General features: G+C 36.8%; 1 protein-coding gene across 3 annotated transcripts in view; it reads left to right on the plus strand.

Annotated features, from left to right (window-relative positions):
* The window catches only part of LOC133521769 (disco-interacting protein 2), a 122,400-nt gene that overhangs the window by 73,996 nt on the left and 31,529 nt on the right, over positions 1-16,875 (plus strand). The gene's annotated exons all lie outside the window — the stretch shown is intronic.

The following is a 16,875-nucleotide window of genomic DNA, read 5'->3' on the forward strand; positions in this document are numbered from 1 at the left end:
AAAAGTAAATAAAACCTTACTATCAGCCGCCACATGAAGATATTATTTAGATAAAAGTTCATCTTCCATCTTTTTCTTTCTAATTTAATACACGACATCACTGCATTAATTTATATTATAAATTTATTCTATCGCTATATGGCTATCCGACACCTCGTAGCTAGATCTCGCAGGTAAAAAGTAAATAAAACCTTACTATCAGCCGCCACATGAAGATATTATTTAGATAAAAGTTATTCATCTTCCATCTTTTTCTTTCTAATTTAGTACACGACATCACTGCATTCATTTATATTATAAATTTATTCTATCGCTATATGGCTATCCGACACCTCGTAGCTAGATCTCGCAGGTAAAAAGTAAATAAAACCTTACTATCAGCCGCCACATGAAGGTATTATTTAGATAAAAGTTATTCATCTTCCATCTTTTTCTTTCCAATGAACTTCTCGTCTCGTTATCCATTTTACTCAGTAGATTACATTGGCTCTAACATGTCTGCAAACTTAAACTCTAAAATAGGTATATATGTTTTCTAATAATAGCAATCTTTATTTATATAGCAAACAAATAAACCGAACTGGCAAGTCAAAGCGTAACTAAGATCAGACCAAGGTAACTCTGCACTGACTTTGCAATGAAATGAAAAAGTGTGGACTGTCAGCATAAACATATTTTTAAATGAAAATACGGTATTTATTATGGAACTTCTAAAATAGTCGGTACAGAGTAAGTTTGTCCCGACTACCTTTTCGAAATATTGAAACGATCCGTCGGTCTACCAACATTTATCGATCGGTTAGTCAAAACCTTTATACCATCTTAAATATGTTATTATATAGATATTTCTCTGTGTATTTCTAATATCTTTGAATTTTGATTACAGACTGTGATATCTGAGTTTGATTGGACAAAAACCACAACAAAGCGAATGCAAACAACCGATTACATTGAACTAACTGATTTCTACCGGCCACTTGAATGTTTGACAAAAACGCTCCGTATCGGTTACACAAAATCTTTTTTATTCACTTTTTACTCAAGTATTGCGAGATGCCCAAATCATCGTTGCGTGGCGTATCCGTACTTAAAGATCTTCAAAGGGCAGTTTTGATTGGCTGCTTATGCATTCGATAAACGACTTTATATTGCCTTTCTGGTACAAGCTTTTCAGCTTCTTAGGATACAATTAAACTACTAATTTTTTTTTTTTTATAACGATAGGCAAGCGTTTGACCACGATCTCACCTGATGGTAAGTGATGATGCGGTCTACGGTGGAGCACGCTTACCTATGAAATACCTATTTACCCTAGCCTTGAAGAGACCCAGATTGTACTCATGCGGAAACACAGACTCGGGCAAGGCATTCCACTCCTTGGCAGTTCGCATAAGAAATGTTGAAGCAAAACGCTTCGTGCGTATTTGTGGAATACCTACCATGAAGCGATGCCGGAGTGCCGATTGTCTGGTAGTCCGATGGTGAAATGGGGACGGAGGAATAAGGTTGTGCAGTTCCTCGGCACACTCTCCGAAATTTATCCTGTAAAAGATCGTTAGGCTGGCAACCTTGCGACGATGCTCCAGACTTTGGAGTCTTTACTAATTATTTAAATCAGGTAGCCTCACAAGGTACCAAGATATTCACGACGAGACGCGTGCTTAGCTCGTAATGCCATGTTATTAAAGGTTAGATATGACAAATCTGCGCGTCATCGTGGATGACTCGAACTACTGAACAAAGCCCTTTTAATTTGGGCGTTAATAGGTTAGTATACTTCCAATATTTTCCTTTCTTCAAAATTACTACGGTACTCTGTGGCGTTTATGCGGACCTAAACGTATACACCTCGTAAACAATCGCTTGTTTTTCTAGCAAATAAACTACCATTCATTCATTCACATCCTATTTTCATGTCGCTCCGACGTGCGAGCAGTATGTCTCTATAATATGAGCATAGCGCTGCCTCGCCCAAACATCGGGGCGACTTGCGAATCGGATCGAGTGTGGTAATCGCCTACATCAACTCCCTAGTCGCTTTGACGTCGGATTATTGATAGCGTCTGCAGGGTTGATTAGAATTGTAAAGCCAAAGCTATAGATCATAGAAATTACTTCGAATCAGAATCGCACATTCTTGTCAAATACGTGAAACATTGTAAGGCTTTAAGACGAAAGATGGAGGACCCGTGGGAAATCGCCTTTTTCTCACAAACGCAGTCCTCATTTTCCTTTCTGTATATTAACATTATTGAAATTATGTCGCCACAATTTGTTGTAGATCAACCAAAGCTATGCCCCTACGTTTGATATTTTTAAATTTTAAATTATTGTAAGAGTAAAGAGCATTTAAAAATTTGTATGAAATCAGTTTTACGCTCCTATTTTTTTTACATTTTACACAAAAAATCTATAATGTCAAACGTAGGGACATAGCTATAGTTAATATACATCAAATTATTTAAAAGTATTTTCATGAATGTCAATATTCAGAGAGAAAATGGGGACTACGTTTGTATGGAGAATGACCGTCCCCTTTCCACTTAAGGCCAAATTTCACCACATGCGTAATACGTGCGGACGTGTGCTCTGCCTAGTTAATTTTGTAAGGGGTAAGGGTACGCAAGGTAAGCGATGTCCTACTGCAGTGACGTATTGCATTACGCCTTTCGACCCCGCTTGTCGCTGTTCGCTGCGCGTACGCATACAACGTAAAGCCGACCGCAGCTTACGGAGTCAACCACAATCGACGGCCTAAAAGCGCGTACAAAAATCGCCGGAGTAGCCGGAGGACGCATAGAGATGCGTAATTTTGACGAACGGTTTGGCCTAGTGGGTAGTAACCCTGTCTACGAAGCTGATGGTCCCGGGTTCAAATCCTAGTAAGGGCATGTATTCGTGTGATGAGCATGGATATTTGTTCCTGAGTCATGGGTGTTTTCTATGTATTTAAGTATTTATAAATATTTATATATGACTTAATTGTAATTCAATAATTATGTACTATTTTGCATGTATACATTTGCCAGCGCTTTGGTGCGAACTGTAATGCTGTGTAAATATATCGTAATAATAATAAATAAAATATATTATATATATCGTTGTCTAAGTACCCTCAACACAAGCCTTATTGAGCTAACTGTGGGACTTTTTTTTTTATACTACGTCGGTGACAAACAAGCATACGGCCTGCCTGATGGTAAGCAGTCTCCGTAGCCTATGTACACCTGCAACTCCAGAGGACTTAGTCAATTTGTGTAATAATGTCCTATAATATTTATTTATTTAATTTTCCCTTTCTCTCAGATGGAAGATATGTATATGCTCTATGCATCCCTAGGATTATGTAAATATGTTAACTAATTTGCTCATAAATTCATACATAATATCTGGCTTCCAAATTCATTTATAAATTCTCCTATGTATAAAGCCCAGATTATTAATCAGTTTATTCAAACAAGTCCTATCGCTATAATATTATTTTTTACACAAGCGAAGCCTTTGCCTTTCAAGCTTCTTTCGCTCTGGTTAAAAAATACAAATATAAATAAAGTGAACTGAAGACTTTATACAAGTCAACGTCGTTAGTAAAAGAGAACTATGTAAATACCACAGTAAAATACTAGCAGAGCAAAAAAACGCTACAAGCGAATCTACTCGTTGCTGACATAGTCAGCTTATTAATAAAAATGTAGACGTATCCATACTGAAAGCAACACCATGTATAACTTAAAACCAGTCATTCCCTTACCGGTACCCTTCACTTTGGAAAGAAAGAGGCAGCTCATATTTTTCCATCTCCATATCCTGCATGTATTTTTCCAAATTTGATATCCTTTATTATTTTCAGCGTCCCCGGAGCCGGAGAACCTGTCCAGTCCCACTCACTATGAAGAATTCCTGCAAAACCACTTTACCCTCCGATCCTTCCTGCGCAACTTCCTCTACTTTAATGTCGTTTTATTTAAATGAGCTATAGATATATTTAGCGGACATTAGATCATAGGTATTTATTTAGATTTGTAAATTTTGACACTGATTTCATGACACTCTCAGGGCGTCAGCGTCACACTCACACATGTACAAAGGCACTGGCCGGATACTGCTCTTATAGTAGTGCAGGGGTCAGCAAACAATAGCAGTAGAAATCACCCAAATGTTGTTTTATTAGTCTAATCTAAGAACTCAAAGTGTGACTTTTTTTGGTCGTTCGAAGAGCCGCATGCAGCTCGAGAGCCGCGGTTTGCCGACCCCTGTACTAACTAATTGGACATTTATGTATTGCAAAAGTGCAGCATAAAGATTGAAATCAAATTGGTATCAATCTCTACTAAAATAGATATTATAATATTATGTTTTACACAGGCAATTGTTACAACCTCATGTATAACGGTCCAAAGGATGGCAATATCGCCGGTTTACGTTTAGCTATTATTTTTCCGAGAACTGCAAAATAAATACTAAAAGACTTTATTAGCTTCCTTAACTGTATTGTACTTAATTGAAGTGAAAATTTCTTTAGCGGCGCTGTGCACTTTTTGTGATGGGGAAAAAATGTTAAACTCGCGACAGGTCACGTGACCGACAGATTCGTCAGATTGAAAATTCGTAAGACACGTGACCTGAACGAAAAACTGTTACAATGTCATTGAAGCCGTTAAGTAATTTTAATAGTTCTGAAGTGCAAAATTTTTAATGTAATATAAATTATCATGTTTGAACGATAGCGCAATAAATGAATATTGTATTTTACCTCATAAATGATAGTACTTTTATACTGATAATTAAAGTAATTTTTGCAAAATTATTCCCTAACCATTCCAAAATATCAAAAATGCACAACGTTAATATTCACGTTTTCACTTCTACCGGCACTCCCGGAGTGCAACCCGTTGTTTTTTTCAATCACAGTTACCGTTATTTTTTATTGAAATTCCAAAGCTGTATTAAAAATACAAGAAACATAATTTATTATTAGTATTATTACAATCACAGGTTTCCTTTATTACCTGCAAGTTATTTGTTATATGTCACAGCTGTCTGTACTACTTCCAAATAACATATAGATCGTGTCATTCGCCATGACGCGCGTATGACTCGTATTGTCATGTTATTAAAGGGTAGATTTGATAGATCTGCGCGCCATCATGGATGACACAAACTATAACAAACTGACTGACTTCTTAACTTTGATCGCCAATTATCATATCCAACAATGTCACACACACGCCGAAATTGTCGGTATGAGCTAATCAATATGAACCTTTATTGACAGAATGAACTTTTTAATTGCTGCTTTAAGGGTTCTTGGCGGTTAAAGGGTTAATAATCTGAGGTAGAAAAAAATACTATAAATACAGCAGTTACCTCAATTCCGCGTGGAGCCCATCATTAGAACTCGACTTTGATAAAAATGGTTTTTAAAACCTAGCTTGCTAAAATTTTATGAAGACGAAAAATCGTCAACAGTTCCGTTCTGTTCTTCATCAGCAATACTACTTCATTAAATGTCACTTTTTTCAATTTAAATGCTTGATTTCTAGAAAATACAAAAGATTTAAGGAGGTCCCTCGATCCCTCATGGATCCCATCATCAGAACTAGATTTTGGCATAAATGGGACCAATCTGTAGTTACATATACATTCAAACAAAAAAAAAACCAGATCGGTTGAGAAATGACGGAGTTATGAGGTAACAAACTTAAGAAAAAAAAAACGGAATTAAGAACCTCTCCTCCTTTTGCAACTTTGAAGTCGGATAAAAATGTCACATATACGCCAATTCATGAACTTTTTACGCCGACTCACGACTGCTTTAAGAGGAAAGGGGACGGCCGCTTCTCGATACAAACGTAGTCCCCATTTTCCTTTCTGGATATTGACATTATGGAAAATATTTTTACATAATTTGATGTATATTAACCATAAGATATGCCCCTACGTTTGATTATTGTAAAAATTAAGAGCGAAAAACAGATTTCATACAAATTTTTAAATGCTTCTGGTATAACTTATAATAAATAAAAATTCGAATAAAATCAAACGAAGGGGCATAGCTGTAATTGATATACAACAAATTGTGTCAAAATATTTTCATTAATGTTAATATCCAGAGAGGAAAATGAGGACCACGTTTGTATGAAAAGGTTCCGCACGGGTCTCCCACTTTCGTCTTAAGGGTTCTTGGCACTTAAAGGGTTAAAAATGTCTCACATTATTCTACCGTTCTTCATCATTCACCCAATTGTGATTGCCGTGGACATTTATAGCCCTCGCTTTTAATTAATCGCTTGCGGTAATCACTGCAACCTCACATACATTCATACTTCACAAATTGCCATGCTATTGCAACTTCAATCTTCCCAGCTTGTTATAACGAAACATATGCAATGGATACTTGATTAAAATAAGAGTTTGCAAAAGTATGCGCTGCTGTTTGAAAGCTTATGTGATACAGTGAAATTTGTAATTTATGGAAATCCGTATTTGCATGGAGGAAGTAGAAGTTGAATATGAATTTCGAATAGCCGGAGGGTGGTTATGTGATGCAATCGCGTATTAATTGAAGTACATTTGGACAAATTTATCATATGAGTTTGCATAATGGGGAGTGGAGCAATAGGTTGTCAAGTATTTTATATACCATCCCACTTTGATGGCAAAGAAGCACACAATGTATTTCGTTGTTTTGAAAACATCGAAGATTAGTATAGTTCTAGTGCTTGTAACTTCTTATAAAATAAGCGAAAGCACCCTTACAAATAAACTTACGTTTTTATTACAACTTGATCTGGTTGCGAGTTATATACACATGACATGATACATTGTAAATATTTACTTTTTTGTTGGATGGTTCAGGCTTGAAAAGTGCTTGTGTGAATGACAATACTCCATTTTTTTAAGATTATAATTTTTGTAACCTGCGAAATGCTAGTGTGTCTATGCTCTATCTAATATTGGAAATAAAGTTACCTCTATTTTTGAGGTTATACAATATCTAATCTGAAAAATAAACGGGGTATGGCCTACACCTAAATTCTAGTCTTAAATACTTAACATTTAATTAGCGTCTTATAGCGCTAGTAAAATATTATACAATGTATTATTAAAGTAATGATAATGACTAACAATAACTTGATTCACTTTTGTTTTTAATACAGTCCTATTCCAAGAATTTCGTTAAGGAATACGCAAAAGTTTATTTTTATTCGCCAATGTAAACAAATGAATTAAAAAGGCCATCTTTTACAGTCTGTGGTTATTGATATGAATTTAAAAACAATAATAAAACGTTATACAAGGTGCCCAAAAAATATGTGCATTCCCGATGCCAGGAAGGTTTTGGGCTTATACTGAACAACTTTTACTATAGTACCAACCCCGAAATCGCGAAAAGATTTTCTGGCTGTTTCATACATTTTAGCTGGTCCATTTTCTATGGGAGGGTAAAAAAAATTACGCGATTTCTGGGTTGGTCCCATAGTAAAAGTTGTTCAGTATAATCCCAAAACCTCCCTAGCAACGGGAATGCACATATTTTTTGGCCACCTTGTATATGCGGAAATGGAAAAGTGACTCTTTAGAAGAAGTATCATTTACAGACAAAAATTTGTTTACTATTTCAATTGAAGAGTATTACAATTCAACTAGGGGACAAATTATTTTATTCTAATAACTTGATGTTTTAAAAATTCACACAATCATAGACTGAAATATGTGTAATATACTAAAGACAGGCAAGTCCTAAAAGTGCCTGAGAACGGATGGCTGAAGGCGCCTAGACTTCCAAGGATTGGGAATATTGCAATACAGTCAAAACATTTAAAGATGTTTGGAATAAAGTATTACGACTCTCACTCACTATCGATTAACTAATTCCAATAATTAGCACGGAGTTACCTCGTCAATATCACCTACACCGAAATTCCTAATTGTACCCAGTTCCGTAAAATCTGATCAAACTGCCTTTGGCAATTCACATGAGTTTCGGATTGCACGATTTCGCTTGCGCCTTTTTCTGGCTGCATTCCAATGCAGGAATGCATAAAAATGGTTGAAGTTTGAACAATGTCCGTGATGGGTGAATTAGTCAGACAATGCGGGATCCAATATACCGGGTGATTTCAGTGGTCGTGATAACGAATGTCAAAAATGTGTTACGATAGTCATACTAAACAAATTTCCCCATGAAACTAACCACAACATCGCGAAAAATATTTAAAAGACAAATTGAGGGCCCGATGTAGACGAAACTAAGGGCCAAGGGGTGAATTTTTCAAGATTTTCATATCGGTCCCATGAGAAACCTTGTTCAGTATGACCATCTTAACACATTCTTACCATTCCGGATCACAACCCTAAAATCACCCAGTATTAGCTATAATGACAAAAATTATAATTTAAGAAATGAAGTCCATTTTAAAATAAAGAGACCCTTCAAATTAAAGTTTTAAGTATCAACAAAGTGATTTTTTTTGGGAGCGGTTACAACAAAGTCTGCTGAATATCATGATACAAATTCAACCACAAAATACTTTCTGGATCCATTCGCTATTAGTGGGCAGTGATTGTTACAGGAACACATGGTATATTCTCTAGGGAAATCTTTGTTGCATTTATGAATATGCGAGCGAACATAACTGGGAAATACTGTGGCATTTTCGCGTTGATCGGCAGCAGTAACCCCGATGCACCACTTCAGTGGTAAATGAAACAGAATTGTGATACTAAACCATTTGTTGCAACTTGTACTTTGCATTGCATTGCAAAGAATTGAAAGAATTTCTTGAATTTTAGGTAACATATTTTGTTGCTGCCCTATATTTATTTTCTGAACTCCTAGTGGGAATTGTGTTAGGATGTAGGCTAATTTACCATTTTATAATCTTATCTGTGTATGTTACTGGCCTGTGTCTGTTTTTCCCCCAATAAAGAAAAATAAAATACTGTTTTATTTTGCAAATAACGGAAACTCTTTATGGTTCAATTTACCACTACGCCACGAGCGCCTAAAATGTCACGGGTAGCAGTACTAGTCACTGGCATACGATATCAATATAACCTAAATTCTTCCAGGTAAGATTTATAGTATATTGGCTCGCTTCCGTCCATGATCTTGGCATATGCGTGGCATATATGTGTGGCGTTCACATGGTTAAATTACCCATAGGAAATTAACAATAAGATACCGGGCTTTCGCTCTCAAACTGAATTTCTAAATGAGAACATCAATCTAATCAAATTATTTCTTAAAATTTGGTGAGCTAAATTATTCTTATCTGCACTATTTAAGAATAGTGCAGCTCCTTAGCTCGATTTAGTTTAGAGGTATGGTCCCATTCGGCAGAAAGCACTAAATATTGTCTTCTGAAGTATATTGTTAATACTTATAGTTTTCAAATTATGCTTAATCTTCCCTTATAATATTATATAGGCTTGCCAAGTTTCATGCTTTGTGCCGGATGGGACTATAGTTTAGGCTAAGGAGCCGCACTAGAAAAACTGATCCGGTAAAACATAATGATCGGGCGTATATTTTCGATATAAGTAAATTTTTTGAACTGATATTATTTTTATGCAGATGAATATTGAATAGAGTTTATTTTTTGCAAATTCCCAGAAACACCATGAGCTAAATTATGAGATTAATTAATGTAAATATGTTGATAATACAATTCCATTAAAGCGTTGGTGTTCATAATCCAATTAGTTATTTAATTAGTTACTGTTCATCATAACTTCAAAATAAATTTACATATTTATCAGTTTGACGTCGCTTTTATAATAAACACAAATTATTAAGCGTAATTTACTTACCGAAGTCGTCAGGCACGAATACATTACATTTAGTTTTGCACTTTCTAGCAAATATGCTGGCTATACATATACATAACCAAATATGACATGTATTTGGTTGTCATATACATATTATGTACATACATGGTAGAATACGTGTAAACACACGCAGACACTGTTGCAAGCAAACAATGCGCCTCAGGATAATGTAGTTTGATATACATGAATGCCGACCAATCAAATGTAAAGGATCCGATTAGATAACGCCGTTCGATGCAGATATACAGTAACCTGCAAAGTGAGCCCCCTCCCCCCCTCTCCCAGCATAGAAATTAGTTTGTAGGGGGGGTCACTTAACTCTGCAGCTTACTGTAAGGTGAAAATGTAAACATATCTTTGACGTCGACTGTACATCTTTATTTATGACGCCACAGACAGCATAATCATGCTTTGCCTGCTGCCCCAACGCCGAAATTGAGGCAAGCCCAACAATGAATGCAATTGATTAGCGGGCAATTCTTTTTTGCAGATTTTGATAACCATTGGTAGGTTTGAAAAACTCCTTATTCTGGTCGGAATAAACTTTACACGAAATCCAATTTTGAGACAAAAAAATGTGTGAAAGTTCCCATTAAGTTACAGAAAATTCCATACGCTTTCCGTAACTCAGTTGAAGATTTTGTAGGACATACTAGGAATAAGGAACTGTATCTAGCCACACAATTTTATTAAAATTCGTGATATACCCAGCCCAATGCCCAATTTATACTTTTCGGGGAGTATTTTGTACAGAGCAAATTGAAAGAAGCGATAAAAATAATCTAATCATCTTTATTAATATATCATTTTTCAGTGAGAGTTAATTTTACATCTATATTCTACACGCAAACTTAGTTGCACAAGAAAATACTGGATAATTGGAAGTGTTACAGTAGTCATCATCTAATGTAATCGCTTTATCTTCGTGGCGAACGCCTTGTGATAGTGTGACTTGTGGCTGACGAGCGAGGGCTTGTACAGTCAGCGTCAAATACTATGTAGCAACCAAAGTAGCCAAATAGTTCGGCACACCATATATTAAGTATGGTGTACCAAACTATTTGGCCACTTTGACTGCTACTAAGTATTTGACGCTGACTGTACAGTAGCGTCGTGACAATCAATCAATCAATTCAAAAACTCCAGGCTAAGGCGATGATTATGCGCCTTAGCCTGGAGTCTGTAGCGAATGCCTTGTGACAGCGTCCGCACTTGTGGTTGACGGGCGGGTGTTTGTAACAGGCTTCGTGACAATCCTCATAATACTGTACCAGAAAAATCAATTATACTTAAATAAACTCAACTTACATCGGTAATCACTAATGTAAACGCGCTAGATGTCCCTGCAGCCTAATTTTAGTAGTGAACGCCTTGTGACAATTCCGTACTTGTGGCTGACGAGCGAGTGCTTGTACAGTCAGCGTCAAATACTTTGTAGCAACCAAAGTGGCCAAATAGTTCGGCTTACCATATATTAAGTATGGTGTACCGAACTATTTGGCCACTTTGACTGCTACTAAGTATTTGATGCTGACTGTACAGTAGCGTCGTGACAATCAATCAATTCAAATCATAATCATCGCCTTAGCCTGGAGTCTATAGCGAATGCCTTGTGACAGCGTCCGCACTTGTGGTTGACGGGCAGGTGCATGTAACAGAGGCTTTGTGACAATCCTCATTTTTAATACTGTACCAGAAAAATCAATTATATTTAAATAAACTCAACTTACATCGGTAATCACTAATGTAAACGCGCTAGATGTCCCTGCAGCCTAATTTTAGTAGTGAACGCCTTGTGACAATATCCGTACTTGTGGCTGACGAGCGAGTGCTTGTACAGTCAGCGTCAAATACTTTGTAGCAACCAAAGTAGCCAAATAGTTCGGCACACCATATATTAAGTATGGTGTACCGAACTATTTGGCCACTTTGACTGCTACTAAGTATTTGACACTGACTGTATAGTAGCGTCGTGACAATCAATCAATTCAAATCATAATCATCGCCTTAGCCTGGAGTCTGTAGCGAATGCCTTATGACAGCGTCCGCACTTGTAGTTGACGGGCGAGTGCTTGTAACAGAGGCTTCGTGACAATCCTCATTTATAATACTGTAGCAGAAAAATCGACTATATTTAAATAAACTCAAGTTACATCGTTAATCACTAATGTAATCGCGCTAGGTGTCCCTGCAGCCTAATTTCAGTAGTGAACGCCTTGTGACAATGTCCGCACTTGTGGCTGACGAGCGAGTGCTTGTACAGTCAGCGTCAAATACTTAATAGCGTCGTGACAATCAATCAATTCAAATCATAATCATCGCCTTAGCCTGGAGTCTGTAGCGAATGCCTTGTGACAGCGTCCGCACTTGTGGTTGACGGGCGGGTGCATGTAACAGAGGCTTCGTGACAATCCTCATTTATAATACTGTACCATAAAATCAATTATATTTAAATAAACTCAACTTAATTCGGTAATCACTAATGTAAACGCGCTAGGTGTCCCTGCAGCCTAATTTTAGTAGTGAACGCCTTGTGACAATATCCGCACTTGTGGCTGACGAGCGAGTGCTTGTACAGTGGCGTCGTGACAATAATCATAATCATCAACACTACTCCAAGAAAGTTAATTTAAAAAAAACTCAGGTTTCAGTAATGTAAGCGCGCTAGGTGCCGTTTCGGTCTAGTATCAGTAGCGAAAGCCTTGACCGTGTCCGCACTTGTGGCTGACGAGCGAGTGCTTGTACAACTCGTTAATGACAATAATCATCGAATTTAATTTGGGCTAGGTGTCGCCTTAGCCTGGTGTTTGTAGCGAATGCCTTGTGACAGCGTCCGCACTTGTGGTTGACGGGCGGGTGCTTGTAACAGAGGCAGAGGGAATATGTTATTATCAGTAATCACAAATGTAAACGGGCTAGGTGTCCCTGCAGCTTAGCTTCAGTAGTGAACGCCCGGTAACAGATTCTGCACTTGGGGCTGTCGGGCGAGTGGTGGTACAGCTCGTGGCTTCGCAGTTGCGCCACGGACGGGAATCGACGCCCGCAACTGCAGTCCGTCGCGCCGACGGGATGCACCGTGGTCCTGAGAGCAATTTGTATATTTTAGTTAATATTGAACTAGCAAAAGTCGCGGTCGATTTTTAACTAAACAAAGATAGTAGTAGATGGCTAAATTAAAACACTAAACTATCAGAAGTGCTTACAAATGCTAATATTAAACTGATTTTGAAAGCATGTATTTGAGGGATGGACATAGCTTACTTTATTTTTGGTATTAAATAAAGGGGTAGGTAATGAGAGCGGACACGCTAGTACATCCAAGTATTTGACTTTGCAACCGCTAGCTTTTAGCTTAATCATTGTTTGAAGTTACAAAAAGAGACGATAAAATGTAATACTATGTAATTGAAAGAATTACTGTATATCGAAGAGTTATATATAAATATAAAGCAGGGTACGTAAACTCCCATATGTAAGTTGCTCATACTCAGTGTTTAAGCTATAAAAACTTTCGTGATACTAACCTGTGGTTGATTAAATTCACTTCACTGACGAACTCCCGACGACAGATCGTGCACCAGTGGCCAGTCTTCGAAGGGTGCATGTACTTCACATGATTCCTCAAAGACACCAGCGAAGCGTAGACATTCCCACAAACGTCACACACTATCTTCACCATTTTGCACACCTCATTGTGCTTTGCCAGCAACTCGGCGTCCTCAAACGTCTTGTAGCACACGGGACATCGGTGCCCCATGTGCATGTATCGCTCGTGCTTCGCTAGACTTAGCCGCGAAGGATATATTTTGTTACATGTATCACACTTGCTCTTTACCGTGTCAGTATGCTTTAGAAGCATATGCTTCTGTAACGTGCTCCGGGTTTTGTATATTTTGCTGCAGAGACTACAAGTGTGTCTTTGTATAGTAAGTCGTTTTCTCAAAGGTTTTTTTCTAGCTTTTTTCTCTGGTTTAGAAGGCGATTTTAACTCTTTGTGTTCATCGTTTTCCATATCTTGAGTCATTATGTCGTGCAAAAACAACGTCGATGTACGTAAATGTTCATCAATGATATCACTATCCAAACGCTCTACCAACACTTCAACTTCAGCATTGTCCATTTTTACTGAAATGTAAGCTGAAATATAAAAAGTATATAGTAAATGTTCACTTCACGAGTTATGAATGAAATGTCAAGCTAAAAAAAAACGGACAAGTGCGAGTCGGACTCTCCCACCGAGGGTTCCGTACTTTTTAGTATTTGTTGTTATAGCGGCAACAGAAATACCTACATCATCTGTGAAAATTTCAACTGTCTATGTATCACGGTTCATGAGATACAGCCTGGTGACAGACGGACGGACGGACGGACAGCGGAGTCTTAGTAATAGGGTCCCGTTTTACCCTTTGGGTACGGAACCCTAAAAAAGAATTGCGGTTAAAAAAAAGTTCTTTTTTTCGGCCACTGATTGAGGTCGACTATTTAGCTACTTAAAGAGGCATTACCTTTCTTTGATTTCAAAATATTCTTTATTGAATTTATTTATTTGTGTGAAACTGACAACGATTTTTTTGTGAGGAACTTATTGCAATGTAGAAATAAACAAAAAACATTTAGTATGTAAAAATGGTTATGTACAAACATTTATTTACCAAGAACACTGAACATTATACAAACGAAATTCTTAGACTTGGAACTCAAATGGAAACAGAGTTTTGCTAAATAAGATAGATATATACCCCACTGACTGATATATTGAATGAATTATGTAAACTTGCTACGCCGCCCGGGTTCGTACTGTAAATTTCAAGCAATCGACCTAGGCTAAATATTATCCGACGTGGCTGTCTGATTCTGGGCGGAAACAACATTTCACTCGAAGCATTAAATGCTCAATTACAATAATTCTACTACTGAACAATTGTAGGACAATTTAAGTTTTAACTTACGGGTCATATGTTCTGTAAACCACGGTGAGATTGTGTTGTCAATCGTGCTCTTTTTGAAAATTAATAAATAAAATGCTTTGTTAGATGAACTTACTGTAGTGCCTTTGAAAATAATGCAATTTTCAATAAACAAAACGCGGCAAAACTATTTTTTTATGCAAACCGCACTGGGTTTATGGCTTGTTTTTTTTTAATTTATTCTTGACCATGGATAAAAGTCCTTCAGTCGTATTCATAAAATGAATTTTGGTACAATTAGTGTTGCCAGGTGAGCGGAAGATAATTATCATATATGAGTGTCAATATTATCGTACCGATGAAAAATTATCGCACGCCTATCAAAAAGGCCAAGGTGTCCAATGTATAATCAAAGAAAACGCAATTTTCGTTTAAATTGTGTAAAAATTGGTTTTATAAATTTGTGTATCTTTGATAGGACCAAACGGTTTACAGGAAATTCCGACATTTTAAACCAAGCAGCCGATCACCCAAAGGGACTAATTGTAGCTTGTTTCTGAGTGAGTGTCAAATATTGCTTCAAATACTAGACTTTTTGGGTGGCATCCTCCAAGGGCTGAAATTATCGTACTTTTGCGCGCAATAATGCTCTTTGGAACATACATCGTACGGAAGCCCAAAAACGTGTATGATCATGATCGTACACCTGGCAACACTGGGTGCAATACGCATTCAGTTGTTGTCAATGTTGCCATAATTTTTTTTTTTTAATTCTTTATTTATATATTGAGGGATTTTAAACAAATGCCACCCTCATAGTGGCTCTCTAACAAAACTACACCAGGTTAATTTTCACTATTTCTACGTGCTATGATATCGATAACCATAGAATAAAGGAGCCCAGCCTCTTCCGAAGCTGGGGCCATAATTGTAGGTAAAGTAGACTGGCCAATTTTTTTTTTAATAGCCGTGCATCCAACCTTGAATAACTATTATAAATAATCTGTGACTAAACGATTACATCAAAGAGTAAAGTAAGTATATAGGAAAAGAGAGCCCTCCTGAAGCATTTTAAGGAAACTAATTTCGAAGCGCTATCTCTAATTTGCATCCGAAACTAGCTATGTATGTGTGCGTGCACATCTACATATGCATCCGTATGTGTAATTTCGTACTACATAATATTAGGTCGACTTGGGTGGTTTACAAGTTAATTTTTTGTTTGATTTCTTGTAACTTTGATACTTTTTTTGTTTGAAAGATATCAAGCAGCAGATATAAAGCTCTAAGCCATACTGCCTTGTCATCAACAGTTGCTAGGTAACAACATTATGAATAAAGCTAGGTCTTGACATACGAGGTATATGCAACCTTCTTCATGTTGTATTCTTGCCTTTAAATTGTACCAATTTTATAGTGACATTTGGTGATGTGGTTTGCACAATCGGTTGTCAACTTTACGCAAAAGTACGTTATCGGATCCCATTAACAGAAACCGCCGCCATCTTTACTAATGTTAACTACATTTCTAAGTGTCGCCCCCCTGGATTACACAGACGCACCATTGGTGTCACCGTCTGTAGACAAAAACGGCAAATTTAAAAAATGCAGGTGCGAAGGGATATCGTGCCATAGAAAAAAAGGAAAATAAACTTTAGGGAATATTGACAGTTTTAGTACCCAACAAATTTAGATTTTTTTTAAATTTTATATAACAAACCATTCATATTGACGGACGGACGACCTTAGGAGTCCGTTTAATTGAATCCGAAGCCAGCAAGTAGCCTTCCAGCCGAGGCATATATAGAGCTTTACACAAAAATGGTGCAAGATATATAAATATAATAAAAATATTTTACAGAAACAACGTGCTTACGTATATATATATATATATATAGTTTGTCAAAGGGCTATCTCATTTCAAACATAGACAGAGGGAGTCATACTATCTTTGTCTTACACTAGTACTAGCATCCAAAAGAAAAGGATGAGTATAGTTTTTATTGTTCTTATTTACTGACAAATTGGTTTGACCAACTTATATATATATATATATATATTCAATTATTCACAGAAAAAAGTAAAAACAAAAGGAAATATTTGATTTGCCGCCTTTTTCTTTTCTTTAATAAAA

Source organism: Cydia pomonella, chromosome 1 (genome assembly GCF_033807575.1).
Source record: "Cydia pomonella isolate Wapato2018A chromosome 1, ilCydPomo1, whole genome shotgun sequence".
NCBI classification, from domain to species: domain Eukaryota; kingdom Metazoa; phylum Arthropoda; class Insecta; order Lepidoptera; family Tortricidae; genus Cydia; species Cydia pomonella.